This window comes from Ranitomeya imitator, chromosome 10 (genome assembly GCF_032444005.1).
Source record: "Ranitomeya imitator isolate aRanImi1 chromosome 10, aRanImi1.pri, whole genome shotgun sequence".
Lineage (NCBI taxonomy): Eukaryota > Metazoa > Chordata > Amphibia > Anura > Dendrobatidae > Ranitomeya > Ranitomeya imitator.
This window is the reverse complement of record NC_091291.1, coordinates 23,974,211-24,001,969: the sequence shown is the minus strand read 5'-3', so window position 1 is coordinate 24,001,969 and position 27,759 is coordinate 23,974,211. Positions and strand designations below refer to the sequence as shown.

Sequence of the window (27,759 nt, the reverse complement as noted above, 5' to 3'; positions counted from 1 at the left end):
GGATCAGTAATGTAATGTATGTACACAGTGACTGCACCAGCAGAATAGTGAGTGCAGCTCTGGAGTATAATACAGGATGTAACTGAGGATCAGTAATGTAATGTATGTACACAGTGACTGCACCAGCAGAATAGTGAGTGCAGCTCTGGAGTATAATACAGGTTGTAACTCAGGATTTGTAATGTAATGCTCCCTCCTGTGGTCATGAATGGTACTTCGGCTGGTTCTGTCCATGGGCTTCCTCTGGTGGTTGTGAGTGGGGCTGCGGCTTCTGAGTTTCCTTCCACAGGTGACGAGGTTAATTCGTTAGCTGGCTGCTCTATTTAACTCCACTTAGATCATTGCTCCATGCCACCTGTCAATGTTCCAGTATTGGTCTAGTTCGCTCCTGGATCGTTCTTGTGACCTGTCTTCCCAGCAGAAGCTAAGTCCCTGCTTGTTTTTCTCTTGTTTGCTATTTTTCTGTCCAGCTTGCTATTTTGATTTTTGTCTTGCTTGCTGGAAGCTCTGGGACGCAGAGGGAGCGCCTCCGCACCGTGAGTCGGTGCGGAGGGTCTTTTTGCGCCCTCTGCGTGGTCTTTTTGTAGTTTTTTGTGCTGACCGCAAAGTTACCTTTCCTATCCTCTGTCTGTTCAGTAAGTCGGGCCTCACTTTGCTAAATCTATTTCATCTCTGTGTTTGTAATTTTCATCTTTACTCACAGTAATTATATGTGGGGGGCTGCCTTTTCCTTTGGGGAATTTCTCTGAGGCAAGGTAGGCTTTATTTTTCTATCTTTAGGGCTAGCTAGTTCCTTAGGCTGTGACGAGTTGCATAGGGAGCGTTAGGAGCAATCCACGGCTATTTCTAGTGTGTGTGATAGGATTAGGGATTGTGGTCAGCAGAGTTCCCACGTCTCAGAGCTCGTCCTATATTATTAGTAACTATCAGGTCATTCCGTGTGCTCTTAACCACCAGGTCCATTATTGTCCTAACCACCAGGTCATAACAATGCACCAGCAGAATAGTGAATGCAGCTCTGGAGTATAATACAGGATGTAACTCAGGATCAGTAATGTATGTACACAATGACTGCACCAGCAGAATAGTGAGTGCAGCTCTGGGGTATAATACAGGATGTAACTCAGGATCAGTAATGTAATGTATGTACACAGTGACTGCACCAGCAGAATAGTGAGTGCAGCTCTGGAGTATAATACAGGATGTAACTCAGGATTAGTAATGTAATGTATGTACACAGTGACTGCATCAGCAGAATAGTGAGTGCAGCTCTGGAGTATAATGCAGGATGTAACTAAGGATCAGTAATGTAATGTATGTACACAGTGACTGCACCAGCAGAATAGTGAGTGCAGCTCTGGAGTATAATACAAGATGTAACTAAGGATCAGTAATGTAATATATGTACACAGTGACTGCACCAGCAGAATAGTGAGTGCACCTATGGGGTATAATACAGGATGTAACTCAGGATTAGTAATGTAATGTATGTACACAGCGACTGCACCAACAGAATAGTGAGTGCAGCTCTGGGGTATAATACAGGATGTAACTCAGGATTAGTAATGTAATGTATGTACACAGTGACTGCACCAGCAGAATAGTGAGTGCAACTCTGGGGTATAATACAGGATGTAACTCAGGATCATTAATGTAATGTATGTACACAGCGACTGCACCAGCAGAATAGTGAGTGCAGCTCTGGAGTATAATACAGGATGTAACTCAGGATCAGTAATGTATGTACACAGTATCTGCACCAGCAGAATAGTGAGTGTTGCTCTGGGGTATAATACAGGATGTAACTCAGGATCAGTAATGTAATGTATGTACACAGTGTCTGCACCAGCAGAATAGTGAGTGCAGCTCTGGGGTATAATACAGGATGCAACTCAGGATCAATAATGTAATGTATGTACACAATGATGGTACCAGCAGAATAGTGAGTGCAGCTCTGGAGTATAATACAGGATGTAACTCAGGATCAGTAATGTAATGTATGTACACAGTGACTGCACCAACAGAATAGTGAGTGCAGCTCTGGAGTATAATACAGGTTGTAACTCAGGATCAGTAATGTAATGTATGTACACAGTGACTGCACCAACAGAATAGTGAGTGCAGCTCTGGGGTATAATACAGGATGTATCTCAGGATCAGTAATGTAATGTATGTACACAGTGACTGCACCAGCAGAATAGTGAGTGCAGCTCTGGAGTGTCATACAGGAAGAGGCGGAGCGTGTTTGCCGTGTGCTGCCTAGAGAGAGCTCCTGGGAAGGGAGGTAAAGTTTTCCATCCAGGACTTTTTGTCTGCCCCCTTCCCAGGAAAGAAGGCTCATTTTGGGACTGGCCTCTGGGGCTGGGCCCCCGGCTCCCACCTCCCAGTCCAAGTCGGTGGGGGGTGGGAGGACTCCAACTCCGGCTAGGGTCACAACATCTGGCCAAGGATCCAACATGAAGACCCATAGGACCCCTGAGGCCGCGGCGGCTCCTTCCCCCGGAGGTAGGCCTAGTACGAGCAGGGGTGCTGCAGCGGTGCCTCTTGGTTGGGGCACCAAGTCGGCTAGAGAATCCACCCTGGGCTATGGTTCCCGCGTCCATGCGCACCTCTGCGAGTATGAGGACGCCTCAAGGAAGCTAAAATCCCTCTGGGGGGAGTTGAGGGTAGCTAAGGAGAGGTCTGACAGGGCCTCCGGCAATAAGAAGGCCGAGCTATCCGCCGCGGTCAAGAAGATCAAAAAATCCATACAAGACCTGGAAAGCCGGAGATGTGAGATCCTGGATGGCAGCGAGCCCTTCCGTGAAAAGCTGGAGAACGATGACCGGTTCAGAGCCATGGCCGGTGGGGCTCTGGAGGGGTCACGGAGCTGCGGCCAGGTGGTGGAGGAGGTGGTGGAGGAGGATGATGAGGAAGAGGAATGTGAGGAGGATGTCGTGCCCTACCCACCGCCTGGTGGCCTGGTAAGAGATCTCCAGGCGTCGCATAGCGGGATAGCCCCCTAGCAGGTGGCTCTCCCGTCAGATTCTGGCCCTTCAGGGGACAGCGGGAGCGAGGGGGAGGATGAGGATGGTGGGAGTAGTAGCAGTGAGGGGGGCTGCCTCGTCATGCAGCAAATCTGGCAGATCGAGTCCCCGGTCCGTCTTAACCAGCTGAAGTTCGGGGATGAGATCTGCGAGGACGAGGCAACCAGGAGGGGGATGAAGAGAAAGGCTAAGAAGAGGAATAAGCAGAAAACATCTACTGTGCAGAAATTCGTGTATGTCCCCCTCTCTGGGGCCCCCCGGTCCCGCTGTGCGGCACCCGCTACCCACCCCGGCTCGGCCTCTGTTGCGGTTCTGCAGCGAGGAGATTACAGGCCATGACACGCAGGGCGCTGCCTCTGTTTGTGGTAATGGAGGGGGTAGTGATGTGTCTGATATGGAGCATGATGTGGAGGGTGGCCCAGTGGTGGGCAGGAGAGTGACAGCCGGGACCGCATCTCCGGCAGTGAGCGCTGGGGTGTCCGGGTCCCCCACTTACGGATCCGTTAAAGCTGGATCGCTTCTGGGGACCCAGGCACCTAGTAAAGTAAAGGGGCAGGGGCCTGCGGCTCCAGCAGAGCAGGCTCATAAAAAGAAAATGGTGGAAGCTCCCCTGGCGGGTTCTGTGGTGAAGTCGAGGTCTCCTGCATTGGGGGCACCGCCGCTGGTGGATGCTGAGGGGGAGTGGCCTAGCCTGGGGCCATCCGCTGGAGTTGCTGTGGCCAGGCTGTTTGTGGCCCAGGGTGTGGTGGTGGGGGGTGCTGTGCCTCAGGGGACTGGTACCGCTGGGGGGATTCCTGGGGGTGGATCCAGCTCTGGGTCGGCTCTGGGGGTCCCGCTGCGGCCGGTCTCAGGTGGCGTGGCCTCCTCAGCACCCGCTGCCCATGTAGGAGCAGCTTTGGATAGCTGTCCTGTGCGGCTGGAGGCTGGGGGCGTGGCTTCCCAAGCAAAAGAAAAAAAATGGTCTTAGCTGCGGTCAGCAATGGTGCAGGAACTGCAGCTTCAGCAGATAGCAGCAAGGGCGCCTGCCTGGCGGGGTCCCCTGTGTCGGGGGGCTTACCTGCGGTGGGGGCTCCGGCCACAAGGCAGGATGGAGCTGGAGGCGGGTCTGCTCCTGACTTCCTACCTGCCAGTGAGGGAGGAAGCTCTGTGCCTGCTGTGGTGGAAGGTAAGACAGTGCTGCTTAAAACCAATGGCAGCAGGACTCTTAAAGGGACAGCAGCGCTGTGTGTGCCAAACCCCCCAGCAGGGAAGATGCCACCAGTAGGTGACGGTAGCAGTGGGAAAACAAAACCTGGAAATACCCAAAAGGTGAGGCAAAATAATACTGACCCCAGTGTGCATGTGAGTGAGAGTGGGGTGACTGATGGAGTGGATGAGGAGGGTGCAGGTATGGAAGTGTCTGTGGTTGAGGATGCGAGTGGCAGTGTGTCTAAGGTGGCAAGTGTGAGTACGGTGTCTGATGGTAGTGGGAGAAGGGGGGAGGGGGCCGGTCCATCTGCCCCCCCATCCACATGTCCTCTGAGTTATTCGGGGGTGGTGGCTGGAGCCTCGGGGTCTAGTCAAAGGGTTTCCTCGCCTCTGGATCTCAGGGATAGCGTCTTGCGGCGCCGTTTCCTGGAGGCCCTCAAAAAGGGAGAACGGACGATCGAAGTAGAGGGAAGAGTGGTGGACTTGGCCTTTTGGCTGGATAGACACGGCCTGGCTGCCTTCCAAGATAAAAGGGAAGGGGAAATGGTTTGGTCCCTCCCGACAGCCGGGCAGGGGGTGGCCAGGCGGAATGTGGTCCGTCTTCGGTGGAGGGGCAGTGAAGCGTGCCCGCCAAGGGCGAGGGTTGTGGAGCTCCTTCTGAAGATGGACTTCAGGGCGACTGACATCTTTGCCCTGATTCATCCGTTTGGCACCGCCTTCTTCGATGTCAGTTTTGTTCGGCCAGAGGGCTTGGAGCTTTTCTGGTCGAATTTTGAACTGGCAAAGGGGGAGCCCGGCTGGCGAGACTTTGCCGTGCAGGCGGTGTCTCGTCAAAATAGTGTAAAGAGGGTGACCATTTTGACAAGTAACGAGTCACTCTCTGGGGTCGACATAATGACGTGGCTTTCCCGTTATGGGGAAGTCACCGAGGTCCCTAAGAAAAATAGGGACGAGTTTGGCATTTGGTCAGGGGGCTGGACCTTCATGGTAAAGTTGAAGGTTTCAGGAGGTACGGTCACCCACATCCCCTCCTCAGCATTTCTGGGGAGGGACAGAATCCAGATCTTCTACCAGGGGCAAACGAAGGTCTGCCACAGGTGCGGTGATCCCCGCCACTTCAGCACAGGCTGCAAGGTGCAGAAATGTGCCTTGTGTGGCGGGGTAGGCCATCTTGCCGTGGCCTGTGGTCACATTAGGTGTCACCTGTGTGGTGACCTAGGTCACCCGTATAGCCGCTGCCCCCGTTCCTTCTCCAGCACCATCTCTGGCCCAGCGGGGGGGAGCCCCAGGGGGGTCCCTGGTGGTGCAACTTCTGCTGGGGCTGAGGGTGGAGGCTTGAGGGGAGCTGAGGGGTCAGTGAGGAAAGGTGAGGCTGGTACATCTGCCCACCAGTGGCAACAGGTGAGGCGCCGTAAGGGCAAGGGGCAGGATAAGCCTCAGGCAACTGGGGTGATGACTGCCCCCAGCCTGGACGCGGCAGCCAAAGCCTCTGAGGCCCTGGGGGAGAAGGTGGTGAGCGAGGAGATCCGGAGGATGGAGAGGGAGGAGTTGGCTGCTTCTGATAACTCTTCCCAGTATGAAAGTCTGGATGAAGAGGTGGTGGAGCAGCCTAAAAAAACGGATGACAATCGTACCGGTAAGAGTCTGAAGAAGAAGAAGAAGAACAAGGCTAAAAAATCTAAGCCCCCCCTGGCCACTGGGGTGCCTACGGAAGGGCTCACCGACTCCCCTCTGATCCCCCTCTCCAATCGGTCCCAAGCCCTCGATGACTCTGCTGTGTCGGAGGTCGGGGGTGAGGGGCCGGACGCAACATCTGGGGTGCCTTCGGGAAGTGGTGAGGTCTGTCCTCCGGGGGATTCACACTCCTCTGGAGGGGGGACTACCTCGGGGTCCAGGGGCGAGGAATCTATTTCTGGGAAGCCCTGTGCTGTAAAGGAGGATATGGACACCTCGGTGTCTTTAAAGAGGAGGGGTGAGTCGGGCTCCACCTCAGAGGGGAAGAGGAAATCAGGGGGTACGGTTAAAAAACAGGCCATCTAACTCAATCACCCATGATGGCGGAACCTACCCCGTTGACTCTGGCGTCAATTAATGTTGCCAGCATAAAGTTAGATACGGCTAGATTTACGGCCTTTGATTTTTTCACCCGGGTTGAGGCTGATATTTTATTTTTGCAGGAGACCAGACTAACGGACCTGGGGTCCATCTATAAAGCAAAGAGGGAATGGAGGAGTGGGCCCTCATACTGGTCTCTTGCGGCCAAGCCGTATAGCGGGGTAGCGGTCCTTTTTAAGACCGCGGAGGTGGAATGCAGACAGGTGATTGAGGTAGAAATGGGGAGATGTTTGGTCCTTGACGTCTTCATGAGGGGACAGGAGCTTCGGCTCATCAATATCTATGGCCCGCAATCTAAAGCCCAGCATAGCCAGCCACTAGACTCTAAAACTTAACATTTAATATGTATACCTCTAAAATTATGTGTACTTTAAAAACAATTTGGTGCTCATGTTTAAACGTGCACTAGACAAGAAAAATGGCATGATCTCACCCAATTGCTGTCTCTCTTCTTGTTACAGATTCTTGTGCTTATTGAGAGCACGGCATGGGACGGAGACCAATAGACCTTTTCCAATGGGGGGGAGAAAAAAATATATATAGGTAGGTGGGGGGGAAGGGTTTGAAGCTATCTTCCCTGTCGTGCCCCGTGTATAAGACTCCCGCCCTAACAAGGGCAGTCCCCAAGTTTGAGCCTACTTAGTGAAGCCCTTTAGTTAGTATAACCACCCTGGATGATATGTCCTCTTTCTCTTCCCAACGCGTTTCCCTCCCCGTTACGGGGGTTCATCAGGGGAATAAAATGTCCAGGTTAAATGTCCAGGTTAGTGGAGGTATTCTGCAGTGGCAGACATAACCTCATTCAGCGGCGTCCTCCATGCCTTATCCTCACATGGAGGACGCCGCTGAATGAGGTTATGTCTGCCACTGCAGAATACCTCCACTAACCTGGACATTTAACCTGGACATTTTATTCCCCTGATGAACCCCCGTAACGGGGAGGGAAACGCGTTGGGAAGAGAAAGAGGACATATCATCCAGGGTGGTTATACTAACTAAAGGGCTTCACTAAGTAGGCTCAAACTTGGGGACTGCCCTTGTTAGGGCGGGAGTCTTATACACGGGGCACGACAGGGAAGATAGCTTCAAACCCTTCCCCCCACCTACCTATATATTTTTTTTTTTCTCCCCCCCATTGGAAAAGGTCTATTGGTCTCCGTCCCATGCCGTGCTCTCAATAAGCACAAGAATCTGTAACAAGAAGAGAGACAGCAATTGGGTGAGATCATGCCATTTTTCTTGTCTAGTGCACGTTTAAACATGTGCACCAAATTGTTTTTAAAGTACACATAATTTTAGAGGTATACATATTAAATGTTAAGTTTTAGAGTCTAGTGGCTGGCTATGCTGGGTTGTTAGTTAAAAGTGGTCAGACGTGATTAGGAACGATACGTTCTGGTTTCTTTCTTTTTTCCTGCTGAATTCACTTCCGCAATCTAAAGCCCCCGTCTCACATAGCGAGATCGCTAGCGAGATCGCTGCTGAGTCACAAGTTTTGTGACGCAACAGCAACCTCAGTAGCAATCTCGCTATGTGTGACACGTAGCAGCGACCAGGCCCCTGCTGTGAGATCGCTGGTCGTGTCGGAATGGCCTGGACCATTTTTTGATCGTTGAGGTCCCGCTGGGTAGCACACATCGCTGTGTTTGACACCTTACCAACGACCTCGTTGACAGGATGTCCCATTGAATCATCATGAAATAGCATCGTTCTACAGGTCGCTACAGGTCGCTACAGTTCGCCGCATCGCTGCTGCGTCGTTGGGGAGATCGCACTGTGTGACATCTCACCAGCGACCACATAGCGATGCAGCAACGATCCCTGACAGGTCATATCGTTGTCGGGATCGCTTAAGCGTCGCTATGTGTGACGGGGCCTTAAGTGGGACCGTAAATGTCTCTTCCTGAGGATCAAGCCCTATCTTTTTACGAGCCGGCAGGTGGTCTTCTGTGGGGATTTTAATACTGTAACCAGACTCCGTGATAGGGGAGGCCCCGGAGATCGGCTGGCTTATGATAGCGTAGCCTTGAATAGCATAGTAAGCGAAGCTCGCCTGGTGGATGTCCACATCCGGCACACCCCAGGTCACGGGGGTTTCACCTTTTTTAGGGGAAGCAGTAGGTCTAGGATAGATAGGTTTTTTTTAAAGGAGGAAGCCGTCTCTTCTGCAGTGTCCGCTGTTGAGGTGGAGTTCTCCGATCACTGTTTCATTTTCTTTACTTTGAATGTTACAGAGACCCCCCGGATGGGGAGAGGCCTATGGAAGCTGAATTCGTCCCTTCTGGAAGAGGCGGAAATAAGACAGTCCTTTGAGGAATTTCTTCAGAGCCAGGTACCTCTCTTGGGTCTTTGTAGCAGTAAGTCTGAGTGGTGAGAGATCTTCAAAAGAAGGGTCGTGGGGTTCTTCCGTCGGCTCTCGAGCCTCAGGGGCCTGAACAGGTACCGCCTGTATCGGGAGCTGGGGAGGAAACTCGAGCAGCTCGTCTCGACTGGAGGGGACCGAGAGGAAATCTCCAGGGTGAAGACCTTGCTCAAGGGGTGCCAGTATGATAGGCACACATCCTTGGTTTTTGAGAGGGATTTCGGGAGGTACCGCTCGCCCGACCCTTACAGAAACTGCAGGTTGTCAGTGAATTGTAAGATGGTGAGAGGACTGATTGACAGTACGGGGTCCCTGAACAGATCCAAATCGGGGATCCTGGAGGTGGTCAGATCCTTCTACTTGCACCTCTTGGGGAGGAGGGATCCTGATCGAGATGAGATGTCGGCTTTCCTGACTGAAACCATCCTTGAGCCAGGGGATGACCCCTCTCTTCATGTTTTGACAGAAGCAATCAGGGAAGAGGAAGTGAGACGGGCGATTGATGGGCTCCGGCCCAAAAAGTCGCCCGGTCTGGATGGCTTAACATCCGAGTTCTACAAGACTTTTAGGGACTCTTTGGTCCCCCTCTTGACTGAGATGTTTAATGAGTGTCTCTCCTCGGACATTCTGCCCAGTTCAATGAGGAAGTCAGCCCTGATTATCCTGTCAAAGGGTAAAGACTCGTCCCGTATTGAGAATTGGCGTCCCATAGCGCTTCTCAATACGGACCGAAAGGTTCTGGCAAAGGTGCTTTTTAATCGGTTGGTGTAGTTTGCGCCCCAGCTCCTTTCGGGGGCCCTGCACTGCTCTGTTCCAGGCCGCAGTATATTTAGTGCTGTGCTCGGTGTCCGGGAGGCAGTGGAGCAGGGCAGGGCAGGTCACTGGAAGGGGTACTTGCTGTCCTTAGATCAGGCGAAGGCCTTTGACCGGGTTAACCATGAGTACCTCTGGTCCGTCCTTCTGAGGTATGGTCTGCCTGGGAGGTTTGCTGATTGGTTGAGAGTTTTATACAATGGGGCAGAGACTTTTCCGCTCGTGAACGGTTGGGTCGGACACCCTTTTGAGGTGAGGTCTGGTGTCCGCCTGGGCTGTCCTCTGAGCCCACTGTTATACGTGTTTGCGATCGACCCCCTTTTAAGGAGGGTGGGGCGTGGACCGTTGGTGGGAGTCGGGATGGACCAGGCGGATCCTGAGGCCGCCTTGAGGGTAGTGGCGTACGCTGACGATGTTTCCCTTTTTGTATCCTCGAGAGAGGAGGCAGATTGGGTGATGTCTGAGGTTGAACGCTACTCGGTGGCATCCGGATCCATGATCAACCGGGACAAGTGTGAGAGTCTCTGGCTGGGAGGGGGAGATCCAAGTTTTGATCTCCCGGACACCCTTCCAGGGCCTCAGGCCACAGCAAAAATATTAGGCATCAGTTTCGGCCCGGGGGACTATCCCCAGCAAAACTGGGAGGGCAGACTTAAGATTGCCGCTCAGAAGGTGAATCAGTGGAAGGGTTGGTCTTTGACCCTAAGGGAAAGGGTTAGTCTTGCCAAGGGCTATTTGCTTCCTTTGCTAATATATCTGGGCAGCGTCTGCATCTTGCCAGAGCCTCTTTGGACACGGGTCTACAGCCTGTTTTTCCAATTATTATGGGGAAATAGGCTGAACCTAATCAAGAGAGAGGTCACATACCGCACGAGGAGACTAGGAGGGTTGGGTATGGTCAACCCAGTGGTGTTTCTAGTAAACACCTTTCTTAAGGCAAACATCGCCAACCTCTGGTTAGAGAGGGCTCCTCTGTGGGTATTCTCCTGTAGGGGGTGGTTTCGGCCTTTCTTCCAGGAATGGGAGACAGGAGGGTAGGTGAAGGACCTTCGTACACCTCATGGGCATCTTCCGGCTTATGCTACCCCGGTTCTGAAGGTGATCCGTTGGTGGGGTCTGGGAGTGTGGGAGATCAGGACCATGTTGAGAAGGTTTCTTGACAATAGGGTCCTGTTGACCCACTTTCAGAAGCCCCTGGCGCTCAGGGATTGCCCAAGCTGGGATCTGGAGGTGGGGCTCGGGTTATTGAACTCTAAGCGGATCCCCTTGAAGTTTTGGGACTTGGCTTGGCGCTGCTTCCATGGGAAGCTGTATGTGAGGGACAACCTGAAGTGCAGACGCTCTGATGACCGGGATTGTCCCCGCGAGGAGTGTGGCGGCATGCTTGAAAGCATGGAGCATTTCCTGCTTCGGTGTCCCTTTAATACAGAGGTCTATAGCAGGGTGGGTGCTTCCATTGGCTGGCCCAGGCTGGCAGGCCTTTCCTATGCGGAGTGGGCCTATGGGGCATTCAGGTCCCTTGGTGGCCGAGATCGGGGCACTGTTTTCTTGGTTAGTTTAGTAACTAGGTTCCACACGTGGAATGCACGGTGTCTAGTGTCTACTCAGCGGAAAGTCCTCCCCGGGGAAGAGGTGATTAGGAACATCCTGGGTGACCTGGCAAAAGTGCGCGTGCTGGAGTTTGAGAGGCTGGGTGCAGGGAGGGCCTCTCTTCTATGGAGGGGTTTCTCCTTTAATGTGCCCTAGGGAGAGTTAGGTTCTGTGTGCCTGTGATAGCGTTGAGTTAGTCTTTTTTATCTTTTTATTTTGTAGGGTCAGATAGATGTGTAGGGACAGGGAGGGACAGATAGGGACAGTCTTTAGGGACAGGTAATTAGTATTAGGTTGGTAGTGAGGGTCAGTGAGGGACAGATAGGGGCAGGTAGGGAGAGATTGGTAGGGCTATAGGGAAAGGATTTTCTCTTTTGTGTTGTTAGGGAGGGTCAGGGTGATGTGCGGTAGATTAGGGTGAGAGCCTCTGGTCTCCAGTTCCTGGTGGTGGGCTGTAACCCTCACTTACAGATTTTTGTTTTGTAATTGGTAACCTGGGTATAGGGCTTGCAAGCATTGAACTTGGGCCTGTTCTTTGGTCATGGTTAAGGTGTGTAGTGGTTATTATTATTATGTTATTATTATCCCTCATTTCTGTCTATCAGCCTAACAGACCACTGCGCTCTGCAAATGACTTTCGGCTAACCTCTGCACTAATCCGTACCTCCCACTCCCGACTCCAAGACTTCTCCCGTGCTGCGCCAATCCTCTGGAATGCTCTACCCCAAGATATTAGGACCATCCATAATTTGCATAGTTTTAGGCGCTCGCTCAAAACACATTTGTTCAGAGCGGCCTATCACGTTCACTAATCAAAGTTATGTTATGTTTGTGTGTAGCCCATTCACTATCCCCATCTATTCCCCAACCCCTGAAGATGGCTGGACCATGATTGTAAATACACCATTGTAAATACACACCTGTACTTTGTATCTCCCCCACCTCATTGTAGATTGTAAGCTCTCACGAGCAGGGTCGTCTTATTTTGCTTTAATTATTGTATTGTTAACGTTGTTACTTATGACTTTTGTGTTTGAAACTGATAAACTGTAAAGCGCTGCGGAATATGTTGGCGCTATATAAATAAAGATTATTATTATTATTATTATGTTATTATTGATATGTTATTATAAGGTTGTATATATATGTTACATGTGTACTATGATGCGTGTAGGGGGATTTAGTTTAGGTGGGGTGGGGGAATGGGTTTTGGAGAATGGACGTCCGGCGGGATGCCAAGAAGAGGAAAAAAAAGGCCATGAACTTTTATGGACCTTGCTGTATAGGAAAGGCCACAAACTTTGGTGGGACCTGGTGTGATAGGCCACAAACTCTCGTGGGACCTGGTGTGATAGGCCACAAACTTTCGTGGGACCTTTGGGGGAATGGTGGTGGTATAGTTTAGGAGGAAAAAAAAAAAATATAAAAAAATATATAAAATAAAAAAATATATAAAAATATATGATTAAGTTCGGCCAGGTGGCCTATTTACTTTGTTTAGGGCAGTTGGCCGACTTGTTTATTTTTCTAGGGATGAATGCGTGGGTATGTGTGTATGAGGGGGAAAAAGGATATAGGTTGAGGTCTCTTCCCTTGCTGGGGGAATTAATGAAATGGAGGAACATTTTGTTTGTATAAATCTGCTGGACATTGGACTTTTTGGGGATTGTAAATAATTTGTTTTGTTATTGAGTTTGTCTGTAAGCTTTGCCTGTAAGTTTTGTTTTGTACTTTTATAATAAAAAGAGATACAGGATGTAACTCAGGATCAGTAATGTTATGTATGTACACAGTGACTGCACCAGCAGAATAGTGAGTGCAGCTCTGGAGTATAATACAGGATATAACTCAGGATCAGTAATGTAATGTATGTACACAGTGACTGCACCAGCAGAATAGTGAGTGCAGCTCTGGGGTATAATACAGGATGTAACTCAGAATCAGTAATGTAATGTATGTACACAGTGACTGCACCAGCAGAATAGTGAGTGCAGCTCTGGGGTATAATACAGGATGTAACTCAGGATCAGTAATGTAATGTATGTACACAGTGACTGCACCAGCAGAATAGTGAGTGCAGCTCTGGAGTATAATACAGGATGTAACTCAGAATCAGTAATGTAATGTATGTACACAGTGACTGCACCAGCAGAATAGTGAGTGCAGCTCTGGAGTATAATACAGGATGTAACTCAGGATTAGTAATGTAAAGTATGTACACAGTGACTGCACCAGCAGAATAGTGAGTGCAGCTCTAGGGTATAATACAGGATGCAACTCAGGATCAGTAATGTAATGTATGTACACAATGATGGCATCAGCAAAATAGTGAGTGCAGCTCTGGAGTATAATGCAGGATGTAACTCAGGATCAGTAATTTAATGTATGTACACAGTGACTGCACCAGCAGAATAGTGAGCGCAGCTCTGGGTTATAATACAGGAGGTAACTCAGGATCAGTAATGTACTGTATGTACACAGTGACTGCACCAGCAGAATAGTGAGTGCAGCCCTGGGGTATAATATAGGATGTAACTCAAGATCAGTAATGTATGTACACAGTGACTGCACAAGTAGAATAGTGAGTGCAGCTCTGGAGTATAATACAGGATGTAACTCAGGATCAGTAATATAATGTATGTACACAGTGACTGCACCAGGAGAATAGTGAGTGCAGCTCTAGGGTATAATACAGGATGCAACTCAGGATCAGTAATGTAATGTATGTACACAATGATGGCATCAGCAAAATAGTGAGTGCAGCTCTGGAGTATAATACAGGATGTAACTCAGGATCAGTAATTTAATGTATGTACACAGTGACTGCACCAGCAGAATAGGGAGCGCAGCTCTGGGTTATAATACAGGAGGTAACTCAGGATCAGTAATGTACTGTATGTACACAGTGACTGCACCAGCAGAATAGTGAGTGCAGCCCTGGGGTATAATATAGGATGTAACTCAGGATCAGTAATGTATGTACACAGTGACTGCACAAGCAGAATAGTGAGTGCAGCTCTGGAGTATAATACAGGATGTAACTCAGGATCAGTAATGTAATGTATGTACACAGTGAATGCACCAGCAGAATAGTGAGTGCAGCTCTGGGGTATAATACAGGATGTAACTCAGGATCAGTAATGTAATGTATGTACCCAGTGACTGCACAAGCAGAATAGTGAGTGCAGCTCTGGAGTATAATACAGGATATAACTCAGGATCATGTAAAGGATCATGTAATGTAATGTAATGTATGTACACAGTGATTGCACCAGCAGAATAGTGAGTGCAGCTCTGGAGTATAATACAGGAGGTAACTCAGGATCAGTAATGTAATGTATGTACACAGTGACTGCACCAGCAGAATAGTGAGTGCAGCTCTGGAGTATAATACAGGATGTAACTCAGGATCAGTAATGTATGTACACAGTGACTGCACAAGCAGAATAGTGAGTGCAGCTCTGGAGTATAATACAGGATGTAACTCAGGATCAGTAATGTAATGTATGTACACAGTGACTGCACCAGCAGAATAGTGAGTGCAGCTCTGGAGTATAATACAGGAGGTAACTCAGGATCAGTAATGTAATGTATGTACACAGTGACTGCACCAGCAGAATAGTGAGTGCAGCTCTAGGGTATAATACAGGATGCAACTCAGGATCAGTAATGTAATGTATGTACACAATGACGGCAACAGCAAAATAGTGAGTGCAGCTCTGGGGTATAATACAGGATGTAACTCGGGATCAGTAATGTAATGTATGTACACAGTTTCTGCACCAGCAGAATAGTGAGCGCAGCTCTGGGGTAAAATACAAGATGTAACTCAGGATCAGTAATGTAATGTATGTACACAGTGACTGCACCAGTAGAATAGTGAGTGCAGCTCTGGGGTATAATACAGGATGTATCTCAGGATCAGTAATGTATGTACACAGTGACTGCACCAGCAGAATAGTGAGTGCAGCTCTGGGGTATAATACAGGATGTAACTCGGGATCAGTAATGTAATGTATGTACACAGTTTCTGCACCAGCAGAATAGTGAGCGCAGCTCTGGGGTATAATACAAGATGTAACTCAGGATCAGTAATGTAATGTATGTACACAGTGACTGCACCAGCAGAATAGTGAGTGCAGCTCTGGGGTATAATACAGGATGTATCTCAGGATCAGTAATGTAATGTATGTACACAGTGACTGCACCAGCAGAATAGTGAGTGCAGCTCTGGGGTATAATACAGGATGTAACTCGGGATCAGTAATGTAATGTATGTACACAGTTTCTGCACCAGCAGAATAGTGAGCGCAGCTCTGGGGTATAATACAAGATGTAACTCAGGATCAGTAATGTAATGTATGTACACAGTGACTGCACCAGCAGAATAGTGAGTGCAGCTCTGGGGTATAATACAGGATGTAACTCAAGATCAGTAATGTAATGTATGTACACAGTGACTGCACCAGACACCTCCCTCCATCATCTCTGTGCTTCTAACAAATGCAACCTCTATAAGTTATCACTAAGATAATCTAAGTGTACGATTCAATTTCTTCGTCTGTACACTGTATGCTCATATACATTTCCCTGCCGGACTGATTTTATCTTCTGCCATCTACATCAGCATAGCTACCTGTGTATTTTACCTCACTGCTTTGCTAGTTTTAACTATCTAGCACTCCTCCCCATTTTGCCAGCTAAGTTTTGTTTCTTGCCAGCTGCTGATTGTTCAGTGATGTGAAACTGCATATGTTGCTTTGTTGATGCATATAGCAAAAGATGATCTTTTGCCGTATGCATCAACAGAGCATCATTTTCAGTTTCACATCACCGATCTTTCAGTAGAAGGCAACAAATAAAGCTCAGCTCTTCACTGCTTAGTTATTACAAGCTCAATTAGGAAGAAATGCAGGAAGCTAGAGCTCTGAGAGAAGGCAGCCGAGCAATGATGTAAAACCGCTCCTCAGCTATACTGATGTAGAGGGCAGAAGATAAAACTGGCCAAGCAGGGTACTGTACAGGAGTAAACAGTATACCAGAGCTTTTGGTGTATTATATTCTATTGTGATTTTCTTAATAAACCTTCTACCACAGCATAAAGGAGAATTATCCTGTATTCCTTTGTCTATGTTATGACCAAATAGTAGGTTGTTCAGAGAAAATTACTGCACCTTCAAATATTGTATGCAGACTTTATGGTCATTGTAAACCAGTTTTACCAGTTTTGAATGAGAGAAAAGCCAGTTGGTGACATAATAAGTCTAAAGTTTTGTCTCATGACTACATTCCTTTTTTTTACTAAAATTCTTAGATATAGCATCGATGAGTCAGTCCTTTAATTGTAACTTTGTACAGATTCAACGTGAATGGATTTGAGAAAGGTGAAGATCTCTGAAGTAAACATGAAGACAAACAATCATTCAGAATGATGCAAAAAAATAGTATCTGGAGAATATTGCAGCATATCACTCAGGATCCGTACTCTAATGTGTGTACACAGTGACTCTACCAGCAGAATAGTGAGTGCAGCTCTGGAGTGTAATACAGGAGGTAACTCGGGATCAGTTATGTAATGTATGTACACAGTGACTGCACCAGCAGAATAGTGAGTGCAGCTCTGGAGTATAATACAGGAGGTAACTCAGGATCAGTAATGTAATGTATGTACACAGTGACTGCACCAGCAGAATAGTGAGTGCAGCTCTGGGGTATAATACAGGATGTAACTCATGATCAGTAATGTAATGTATGTACACAGTGACTGCACCAGCAGAATAGTGAGTGCAGCTCTGGAGTATAATACAGGATGTAACTCGGGATCAGTTATGTAATGTATGTACACAGTGACTGCACCAGCAGAATAGTGAGTGCAGCTCCGGGGTATAATTCAGGATGTAACTCAGGATCAGTAATGTAATGTATGTACACAGTGACTGCACCAGCAGAATAGTGAGTGCAGCTCTGTGGTATAATACAGGATGTAACTCAGGATCAGTAATGTAATGTATGTACACAGCGACTGCACCAGCAGAATAGTGAGTGCAGCTCTGGAGTATAATACAGGATGTAACTCAGGATCAGTAATGTAATGTATGTACACAGTGACTGCACCAGCAGAATAGTGAGTGCAGCTTTGTGGTATAACACAGGATGTAACTCAGGATCAGTAATGTAATGTATGTACACGGTGACTGCACCAGCAGAATAGTGAGTGCAGCTTTGTGGTATAACACAGGATGTAACTCAGGATCAGTAATGTAATGTATGTACACGGTGACTGCACCAGCAGAATAGTGAGTGCAGCTCTGGGGTATAATACAGGATGTAACTAAGGATCAGTAATGCAATGTATGTACACAGTGACTGCACCAGCAGAATAGTGAGTGCAGCTCTGGGGTATAATACAGGATGTAACTCAGGATCAGTAATGTAATGTATGTACACAGTGACTGCACTAGCAGAATAGTGAGTGCAGCTCTCGAGTATAATACAGGATGTAACTAATGTTCAGTATGTTATGTGTTCACATAATGTATCAATACATCAAATTTTATTAGCACCAGCTGTGATCAGGGCCGTATTTGCCACTAGGCACTTGAGGGCACGTGCCTAGGGCGGCGGGATGCGGGGGGGCGCCCTTGAGCTAGGTTTTTTCCTTTTTATTTTTTTTTTTATTTTATAAAACTCCGGGGTCAAGTTTCCGCCCCCCTCCTCCCTCCCCCCTTCCCGCCCCCCCCTCCTCCCTCCTTCCCGCCCCCCTCCCTCCCTCCCTGAAGACGTAATACTCACCTTCCTCCAGCGGTGGCTGCAACTGCGTCTCAGCGCCGTCCTGTCTTCAGCGGTCACATGGTACCGATCATTAAGGGTGATGAATATGCGCATATTCATCACCCTTAATTAGCGCTACCATGTGACCGCTGAAGACAGGAAGGAAGACGCTGAGATGCCAGGAAGTTCTGTGCTGCGCGCCGGTGAGAGGTAAGTATGACAGGGAAAAAAGTGGGGTGCCGTGCACACAGGGGAGGAGGATGGGGAGCCATGCATACAGGGGAGAAGGATGGGGAGCCGTGCATACAGGGGAGAAGGATGGGGAGTCGTGCATACAGGGGAGAATGATGGGGAGCCGTGCACACAGGGGAGAAGGATGGGGAGCCGTGCATACAGGGGAGAAGGATGGGGAGCCGTGCATACAGGGGAGGATGGGGAGTCGTGCATACAGGGGAGAAGGATGGGGAGCCGTGCACACAGGGGAGAAGGATGGGGAGCCATGTACACAGGGGAGAAGGATGGGGAGCCGTGCACACAGGGGAGAAGGTTGGGGAGCCGTGCACACAGGGGAGAAGGATGGGGAGCCGTGCACACAGGGGAGAAGGATGGGGAGCCATGTACACAGGGGAGAAGGATGGGGAGCCGTGCACACAGGGGAGAAGGATGGGGAGCCGTGCACACAGGGGAGAAGGATGGGGAGCCGTGCATACAGGGGAGAAGGATGGGGAGCCGTGCATACAGGGGAGAAGGATGGGGAGCCGTGCATACAGGGGAGAAGGATGGGGAGCCATGAACGCAGGGGAGAAGGATGGGGAGCCATGAACGCAGAGTGGGAGGATGGGGGAGCCATGAACGCAGAGTGGGAGGATGGGGGAGCCATGAACGCAGAGTGGGAGGATGGGGGAGCCATGAACGCAGGGGAGAAGGATGGGGGAGCCATGAACGCAGGGGAGAAGGATGGGGAGCCATGAACGCAGAGTGGGAGGATGGGGGAGCCATGCTTGCAGGGGAGAAGGATGGGGGAGCCATGAACGCAGGGTGGGAGGATGGGGGAGGCATGAACGCAGTGTGGGAGGATGGAGTATAAATATGGAGTATAAATACTGGGCCCTATAAGGGGGACACAGTGTGAGAGGACAGTGTGAAGAGGGGACTGGTATAGAAAGGAGAGGACAGTGTGAAGAGCATGTACCATAAGAGGGACAGTGTGGGGGTCATACTTTGTGCAGACAATATAGTGAGGGGCAATTTTTTATTTGGGAGCATTATAATGACACTTGTATCTTTAAGGGCGTCATGTGGAGACTTTCTGCAAAAGAGCGGCGAAGATGGAGGTCTGCAGAGACGGCTGTGGATGAGAAAACTCATCATGGGGTCTGGACAAGATGAAGAAAAGGAGAACGGCTCCAGAGGCGACGTCATCTATCAGGTACCTGGATGTAAATGTTATTTGTGATGCTAACTCTCATGTTTTTATATATGTTAGGAGATTTAAAGGGACACTGTCACCTGAATTTGGAGGGAACAATTTTCAGCCATAGGGGTGGGGTTTTCGGGTGTTTGATTCACCCTTTCCATACCCGCTGGCTGCATGCTGGCTGCAATATTGGATTGAAGCTCATTCTCTGTCCTCCGTAGTACATACTGTACCTGCACAATCTGCAATCTTGCCTTGCGCAGGCGTGTACTATGGAGGACAGAGAATGAGCTTCAATCCAATATTGCAGCCAGCATGCAGCCAGCGGGTAAGGAAAGGGTGAATCAAACACCCGAAAGCCCCGCCCCTATGGCTGAAAATTGTTCCCTCCAAATTCAGGTGACAGAGTCCCTTTTAAAGGGGATGTCCAGGCTTGTGATGAGTCTGCAGTCATTCTTTGTGACTGCAGACTTCTGAATTCTCACAGTGCACACTGCACGCTGTCAGGATTCTCTCATGCTGGGGATTTACATTAATGCGATCACGTGCTGACTAGACATGCGTGACCTCCGTCAATGAAAATGAACTGAGCGAGGCCGGGCACATCTAGTCAGAATGTGGTCAGAAGTCTACAAATCACATACTTGTGCTGACATGACCGTCCACCGGCAAGGGAGAATCCTAAAAGTGCAGTGCATGCGTTGTGAGAATTCAGAAGCTGCGATGTCAGGATTCAGCTCTGCAAGTTCCAGTAGTCGTCACATGGACACGTCACTCATATGCGATTTTTCAGACTTAGGGTGTGTGTCCACGTTCAGGATTGCATCAGGATTTGGTCAGTATTTTACATCAGTATTTGTAGCCAAAACCAGGAGTGGGTGATAAATACAGAAGTGGAGCATATGGTTCTATTATAGTTTTCCTCTAATTGTTCCACTCCTGGTTTTGGCTACAAATACTGATGAAAAATCCTGACCAAATCCTGATGCAATCCTGAACGTGGACACATACTCTTATGGTCCTGTGACAACGAGCTTCTCTTCTGCTTCTCTTAGTTTTTCACTGAACATTGAGAGCATTAGGGAGAGGAGCTCGTGGGCACATGACTGAGTGTGCAAATCACATATGTCCTTGGCGGAGGGGGGGCACCAAAATGAATTCTTTCCCCGGGTGCCAGAAACCCTAGATACACCTCTGCTGGTATGCTACTGCGAGCGGTGATTACCGGGTGCGGTGGAGGGAGGTCTGTGCACAGGCAGTGAGGCAGGGACTGAGGGTGTGCACAGAGAGGATGGAGACCCGGAGACTGCCCGTCCCAGTCTACGCCGTAGCCTAGAGCCCTCATTATCATAGGAATATGTCAGTTAATAAATTGCTTTTCTGAAGCTTTATAGTGTAGTTTTAGGTCAGGGAGGGTTGGATAGGGATGAGCTAGCAAGGTGCAGGGACAGGTAATGATGGCTACTTGCGAACATGTGCGGCAATTGCGGTTTTGCACTTACGATGATACATAAAACACTGCTAGTAGTGTTTTTTCTCATTGCTGCAAGTACCGCATTTGCCGGATGGCGGCAAAACCGCAAGAGCCGCACATGTCTGTAAGTCCCATAGGGAATGAATGAGGCCGAACGCAGTGTTGCCCTAAGTGATCCATTACGCGGCAGATGCGGAAAAACTGTCGGATCTGCTGCAAAAGGCGACTTTCACATCAGCGATTTTTGCCAAAGTCACTGCCGATAGTGTCATACTCACCAAAGGGGGAGGCAGCACTAAAAGTGCCTAGGGCAGCAGAAACTCTAAATACGGCCCTGGCTGTGATAGAAAAAGCTTTCAGATAATTATTTCTTTTCTATAATATTAAATTCTTACAGTGTCTAAATATCCTTATAAACTATCTTTTAGACCCAGTGTCTACACTGTATTCATAGATGGAATTTAGAATAGTTTAATATTGAAATTGTAAAATGTTGAACATATCATATTAAACATTCGGACGTCCAACCTCAAGTGTATGAGAATATTAAACATTTGTTTGGGTACTATCATAAACGCTTCTTATGAGAGTATACCTAAGTTATCTGGAGAATCTTCTTTTATCGACTTGTCTTATTATCACAGGAGGCAGAACATTATGATGTTTTTTGTTTGTAATGTTTTTGTATTGTGACTTATGACTGTTATCGGTGTCTTTGATAGAAAACCACTTATCACAAGTGATGAATCGCAGTATAAAAAAATACAAAGTAATCCAACGTAATAAAAATGCTAAAGGTTATAAAACCAATTACGGTAGCTTAAAATTTTACAGAAAATTGGTATTTGACCAATCCGGGAACTTTTACTCTTCGATTAGTTCAAACTGAACCAAATGGAAGCCAACGTGTCATCAATTTTTTGATACTTTTAAAAGATGGAAGGGAAATAAATTATTTAAAAATATAATAGTAATAATAATAATAATTTTTATTTATATAGCGCCAACATATTCCGCAGCGCTTTACAAATTATAGAGGGGACTTGTACAGACAATAGACATTACAGCATAACAGAAATACAGTTCAATACAGATACCAGGAGGAGTGAGGGCCCTGCTGCTCGCAAGCTTACAAACTATGAGGAAAAGGGGAGACACGAGAGGTGGATGGTAACAATTGCTTTAGTTATTCGGACCAGCTATAGTGTAAGGCTCGGGTGTTCATGTAAAGCTGCATGAACCAGTATGTAGCAGTACAGACACAGAGGGCTAATACTGCATAAAGTGTATGAGAACATGATGCGAGGAACCTTTTTTTTTTTATTATTATAAATAGGCCACACAGGGATCGTTAGGTTAATGCATTGAGGCGGTAGGCCAATCTGAACAAATGAGTTTTTAGGGTACGCTTAAAAATGTGGGGATTGGGGATTAATCGTATTAACCTAGGTAGTGCATTCCAAAGAATCGGCGCAGCACGTGTAAAGTCTTGGAGACGGGAGTGGGAGGTTCTGATTATTGAGGATGCTAACCTGAGGTCATTAGCGGAGCGGAGGGCACGGGTAGGTTGGTAGACTGATACCAGGGAGGAGATGTAGGGTGGTGCTGAGCCATGGAGTGCTTTGTGGATGAGGGTAGTAGTTTTGTACAGGATTCTGGAGTGGATGGGTAGCCAGTGTAATGACTGGCACAGGGTAGAGGCATCGGTGTAACGGTTGGTGAGGAATATGATCCTGGCTGCAGCATTCAGGACAGATTGGAGCGGGGAGAGTTTGGTAAGAGGGAGGCCGATTAGTAGAGAGTTACAATAGTCCAGACGAGAATGAATGAGTGAAACAGTCAGAGTTTTTGCAGAGTCGAAAGTAAGAAAAGGGCGAATTCTAGAATTGTTTTTGAGATGCAGATAAGAAGAGCGAGCCAGTGATCGGATGTAGGGGGTGAATGAAAGGTCAGAATCAAGGATGACCCCAAGGCAGCGGGAATGTTGCTTTGGAGTAATGGTGGAACCGCACACGGAGATGGCAATGTCAGGTAAAGGTAGGTTAGTAGAGGGAGAGAACACGAGGAGTTCAGTTTTTGACAGGTTTAGTTTCAGATAGAGGGAGGACATGATGTTAGAGACAGCGGTAAGACAATCACTGGTGTTTTCTAAAAAGGTCGGTGTGATATCAGGAGCAGAAGTGTATAATTGGGTGTCGTCAGCATAGAGATGGTACTGGAAACCAAATCTACTGATTGTTTGTCCAATAGGGGCAGTATACAACGAGAAGAGTAGGGGGCCTAGGACTGATCCTTGAGGAACCCCAACAGTAAGGGGAAGGTGAGAGGAGGAGGAACCAGCAAAACATACAGTGAAGGATCGGTCAGAGAGATAGGAGGAGAACCAGGAGAGAACGGTGTCCTTGAGGCCGATGGAGCGGAGCATAGTGAGGAGGAGCTGATGATCCACAGTGTCGAATGCTGCAGAGAGATCCAAGAGAATTAGCATGCAGTAGTGACCATTAGATTTAGCTGTTAGTAGGTCATTAGAGACTTTAGTGAGGGCAGTTTCAGTAGAGTGTAAAGAGCGGAAGCCAGATTGAAGAGGGTCGAGAAGAGAGTTATCTGAGAGATAGCGCGTAAGACGGGAGTGGACCAGGCGTTCGAGGAGTTTAGAGATGAAGGGAAGATTAGAGACAGGTCTATAATTAGCGGCACAGTTTTGGTCGAGGGATGGTTTTTTAAGTAATGGATGTATGATGGCATGCTTAAATGAGGAGGGAAAAATACCGGAAGTGAGGGAAAGGTTGAATATTTTTGTTAGGTGAGTGGTGACAGCCGGGGAAAGGGACTGGAGGAGATGTGATGGAATGGGGTCACTGGTGCAAGTGGTCGGGCGAGAAGATGCAAGGAGCCTGCTTACTTCTTCTTCTGTAACTGCTTCAAAGTCAGAGAGTGAACTAGACGCAGTGGGGGAGGGAGGACAGTGCATGGTATGAAGAGATTGGGAGATGATTTCCTGTCGAATGTGGTCAATTTTTTCTTTGAAGTAATTGGCCAGATCGTCAGCACGGAGATCCGTGGTTGGGGCCTGCTCTCTTGGGTTGAGTAGGGACTGGAACGTGTCAAAGAGACGTTTAGGGTTATTGGACAGGGAGGTGATGAGGGTGTTGAAGTAGGTTTGTTTGGAGAGGTGAAGGGCAGAATTGTATGTCTTTAGCATGAACTTATAATGGATGAAATCTTCGGGTAGATTAGATTTTCTCCACAGACGTTCTGCGCACCTGGAGCACCGCTGCAGGAAACGTGTTTGCAGCGTGTGCCACGGTTGTTGCCATCTGTGCCGAGTTGTTTTATGTATAGGAGGAGCAGCTTCATCCAGAGCACTTTGCAGGGTTTCATTGTAATGCTTCAGAGCAGAATCAGGACATGAGATGGAGAAGATTGGGGCCAATGAGGACTGCAAGTTCTTCATAAGTTTCTGGGTGTTAATGGCCTGTATGTTTCTATAAGTGTGGAAAGTGGGGGTGACCTGAGCGGGATGGCAGTTCTTGATAGAGAATGAAAGAAGGTTGTGGTCAGAGAGCGGGAGAGGGGAGTTTGTGAAATCATCCACTGAGCAAAGTCGGGAGAAGACCAAGTCAAGGGAGTTTCCATCTTCATGTTTTGGAGAGTTAGTATGCTGCGAGAGGCCAAAAGAGGAGGATAGCGATAAAAGGTGAGAAGCAGATGGGGAGAGGGGAGAGGCAATGGGGATGTTGAAATCACCCATGATAAGGGTGGGAGTGTCACAGGAGAGAAAGTGTGGAAGCCAGGTGGCAAAGTGATCAAGGAACTGATGAGAGGGGCCGGGAGGACGATACACCACCGCCACTCGCATGGAGAAGGGGACGTAGAGTCTGACCACATGGACCTCAAAGGAAGGGAAGACAAGTGAGGGTACTTGGGGGATAACTTGGAAAGTACATTTGGGTGAAAGGAGCAGGCCAACGCCTCCACCTGCTCTGTTGTCTGATCTTGGGGTATGAGAAAAGTGTAGTCCACCATATGAAAGAGCAGCAGCAGCAGTGGTGTCTGACTGCTGGATCCAGGTTTCAGTAAGAGCCAGGAGATTAAGAGAATTAGAAAGGAAGAAGTCATGAATGAAGGAGAGTTTATTACACACAGAGCGATATATGAATGTTCCCACCTTGGACGGAAGATCAATGAGAACACTGGACCCATAGGGAGGGAGAGTGTCAAGGGATGACCTGGTGGGGAAATGCAGGACAGGACAGATAAGGGGCGAGGTGTTTATTTATTTTTAACCCCTCCATTTATTATCTGGGGTTTTGAGAGTCTTCAAAGCATAAAAATTGATTTCACAAGCTATTCCATTTTTGTTTTTTTAAATTCGTTGGAAATAGAGATGAACGGATTCGTGGATGTTTGGGTTCATAGGTCCCGACAGAACTTTAGTCCAAAGTTTGTTTCTAGTACCAGAACTCTACCTGTACATGAACCCGAACCCCATCGAAATCAATAGTGCTGTAAAATAGTCGTAGTAAGGTCTAGGGGGGCTGCTAAAGGAAGCAGAGTACCCCAACAGAATCAATCTGTCTCTCTCAGCATCCGAACTCTAAAAACGGACGTCTGGTAAAAAAAAAAATCTGTGATCGGAATTCAACACCGGACATTAGGTGTTGGGTATGAACCTCGATCTTTATAGTCCGCATTCGCTTATCTCCAGTCACAAAATAAAATTTTACCTGCAAAGTTCATGTAAATTCAGTAAAATCAATTTAGTCAGAGTCAGTTTTCTGTAATTAATGCAAAATATATAATATAATGATCCAACTGCTATGTCCAGCTATCGCTCAATATCACTGCTCCCATTCGCCTCTAAACTCCTGGAGCAGCACGTCCACTCTGAACTTTCCTCCCACCTATCATCAAGCTTGCTCTTTGACAATCTTCAATCTAGTTTCCGCCTCCATCACTCAACAGAGACAGCCCTGACCAAAATCACTAACGAGCTACTTACCGCCAAAGCTAACGGACAATACTCTGTACTCCTCCTCCTAGACCTGTCCTCTGCTTTCGACACAGTTAACCATTGAAAGAAGAAATATAAGCCAGCTCACCCGTGATGCATAAACCAAGCTTCAGGAGCACGGACCCGCTATGTCCAGGCATATAATGTCCAAAAAAAAAAGAAGAGAATGTCCAGCTTCACCGAATCCATAAAAAAGAGTTTTCTTTATTCACAAACTTTAAGCATAGAGGATACAGACTTCAGCACGAACCATATGGGTAAGAATCTCAACGCGTTTCTGGAGACTAAGCTCCCTTAATCATGACATGAAGTTTGTGAATAAAGAAAACTCTTTTTTTTACAGATTTGGTGAAGCTGGACAGTTAACCATCGCCTCCTACTACAGATCCTCTCTTCCTTTGGCATCAAAGACCTCGCCCTATCCTGGATCTCCTCATACCTTTCCAACCGCACATTCAGCATCTCCCACTCCCACACTACCTCCTCATCCCACCCTCTCTCTGTTGGAGTCCCCCATGGCTCTGTTCTAGGACCTTTACTCTTCTAAATCTACAGACTTGGCCTGGGACAACTCATAAAGTCCCATGGATTCCAGTACCACCTCTATGCTGATGACACTCAGATCTACCTCTCTGGCCCAGACGTCACCGCTCTGCTGTCCAGAATCCCAGAGTGTCTATCAGCCATATCCTCTTTCTTCTCCTCTCACATCCTCAAGCTCAATGTGGATAAATCTGAACTCATCATCTTTCCTTCATCCCATAGATCTTCCTTACCTGACCTATCTATTGCAATTAACAACATCACGCTTTCCCCCGTGCCAGAAGTCCAGAGCCTCAGAGTCACCCGTGACTCTACTCTGCCCTTTAAACCACACATCCAAGCTTTTTCCACCTCTTGTCACCTCCAGCTCAAAAATATCTCCAGAATCCATCCTTTCCTTAACCTTCACTCTACTAAAATGCTTGTGCTTGCCCTCATCATCTCCCGCCTCGACTACAGCAACATCCTTTTCTGTGGTCTCCCTACTAACACCCTTGCACCTCTCCAGTCTGTATTTAACTCTGCTGCCTGACTAATTCATCTCTCTCCTCGCTACTCCTCCTCTTCCCTCCCTCTGCCAATCTCTTCACTGGCTCCCATTCCCTCAGCGTATCCGGTTCAAATTACTAACACTGACCTACAAAGCCATCCATAACCTGTCTCCTCCATATATCTCTGAACTAATCTCCCGATATCTTCCCTCACGTATTATCCGGTCCTCCCAAGACCTCGTCTCCTCCACACTTATTCGCTCTTCACCCAACCACCTCCAAGACTTCTCCCGAATATCCCCCATCATCTGGAATTCTTTGCGCCAACATGTCCGACTATCAACCACATTTGGATCCTTCAGGCGGAACCTGAAAACCCACCTCTTCAGGAAAGCCTACAGCCTGCACTGACCCCGCTGCCGCCTCACCACTACCGGAGCTACCGCCTCACCAACACCGGAGCTCCTGCAACCTGCAACCTTCAACCTATTGTCTCCTTCCCCACCATCCTGTAGAATGTAAGCCCCCAAGGGCAGGGTCCTCGCCCCTCTGTATCAGTATGTAATTTTTGTTTGTTTACTGTAAATGATATCTGTAATTTGTATGTAACCCCTTCTCATGTACAGCACCATGGAATCAATGGTACTATATAAATAAATAATAATAATGATATCAAACTGGATGGCTTATTTAATTAATGTTTAGATGTTGTTTTTATTTGTAAATAGTAAATCACCTGTTTTAGCTGTGCTAAATCATTCAGAGGGGCCCACCTGGGGATTAACCATCTCCCCCGTTGGCCAGTCGGAACTTGAACTAAAATATAATACAATGGATCTATAAAAATAAATATTTATTTTTCTCTCTCCTTCTTACTTCCTATATAGTTGATCTTCAGCCTCCAAAGTGATTAGTCACTGTTAAATGCTTAGTTAATGCTACACCGCATGAGCCT

General features: G+C 48.0%; 1 protein-coding gene across 1 annotated transcript in view; it reads right to left on the bottom strand.

The window, feature by feature from the left end:
- The window catches only part of LOC138652006 (phospholipase A2 inhibitor and Ly6/PLAUR domain-containing protein-like), a 69,748-nt gene that overhangs the window by 41,359 nt on the left and 630 nt on the right, over positions 1-27,759 (bottom strand). The window lies entirely within an intron of this gene.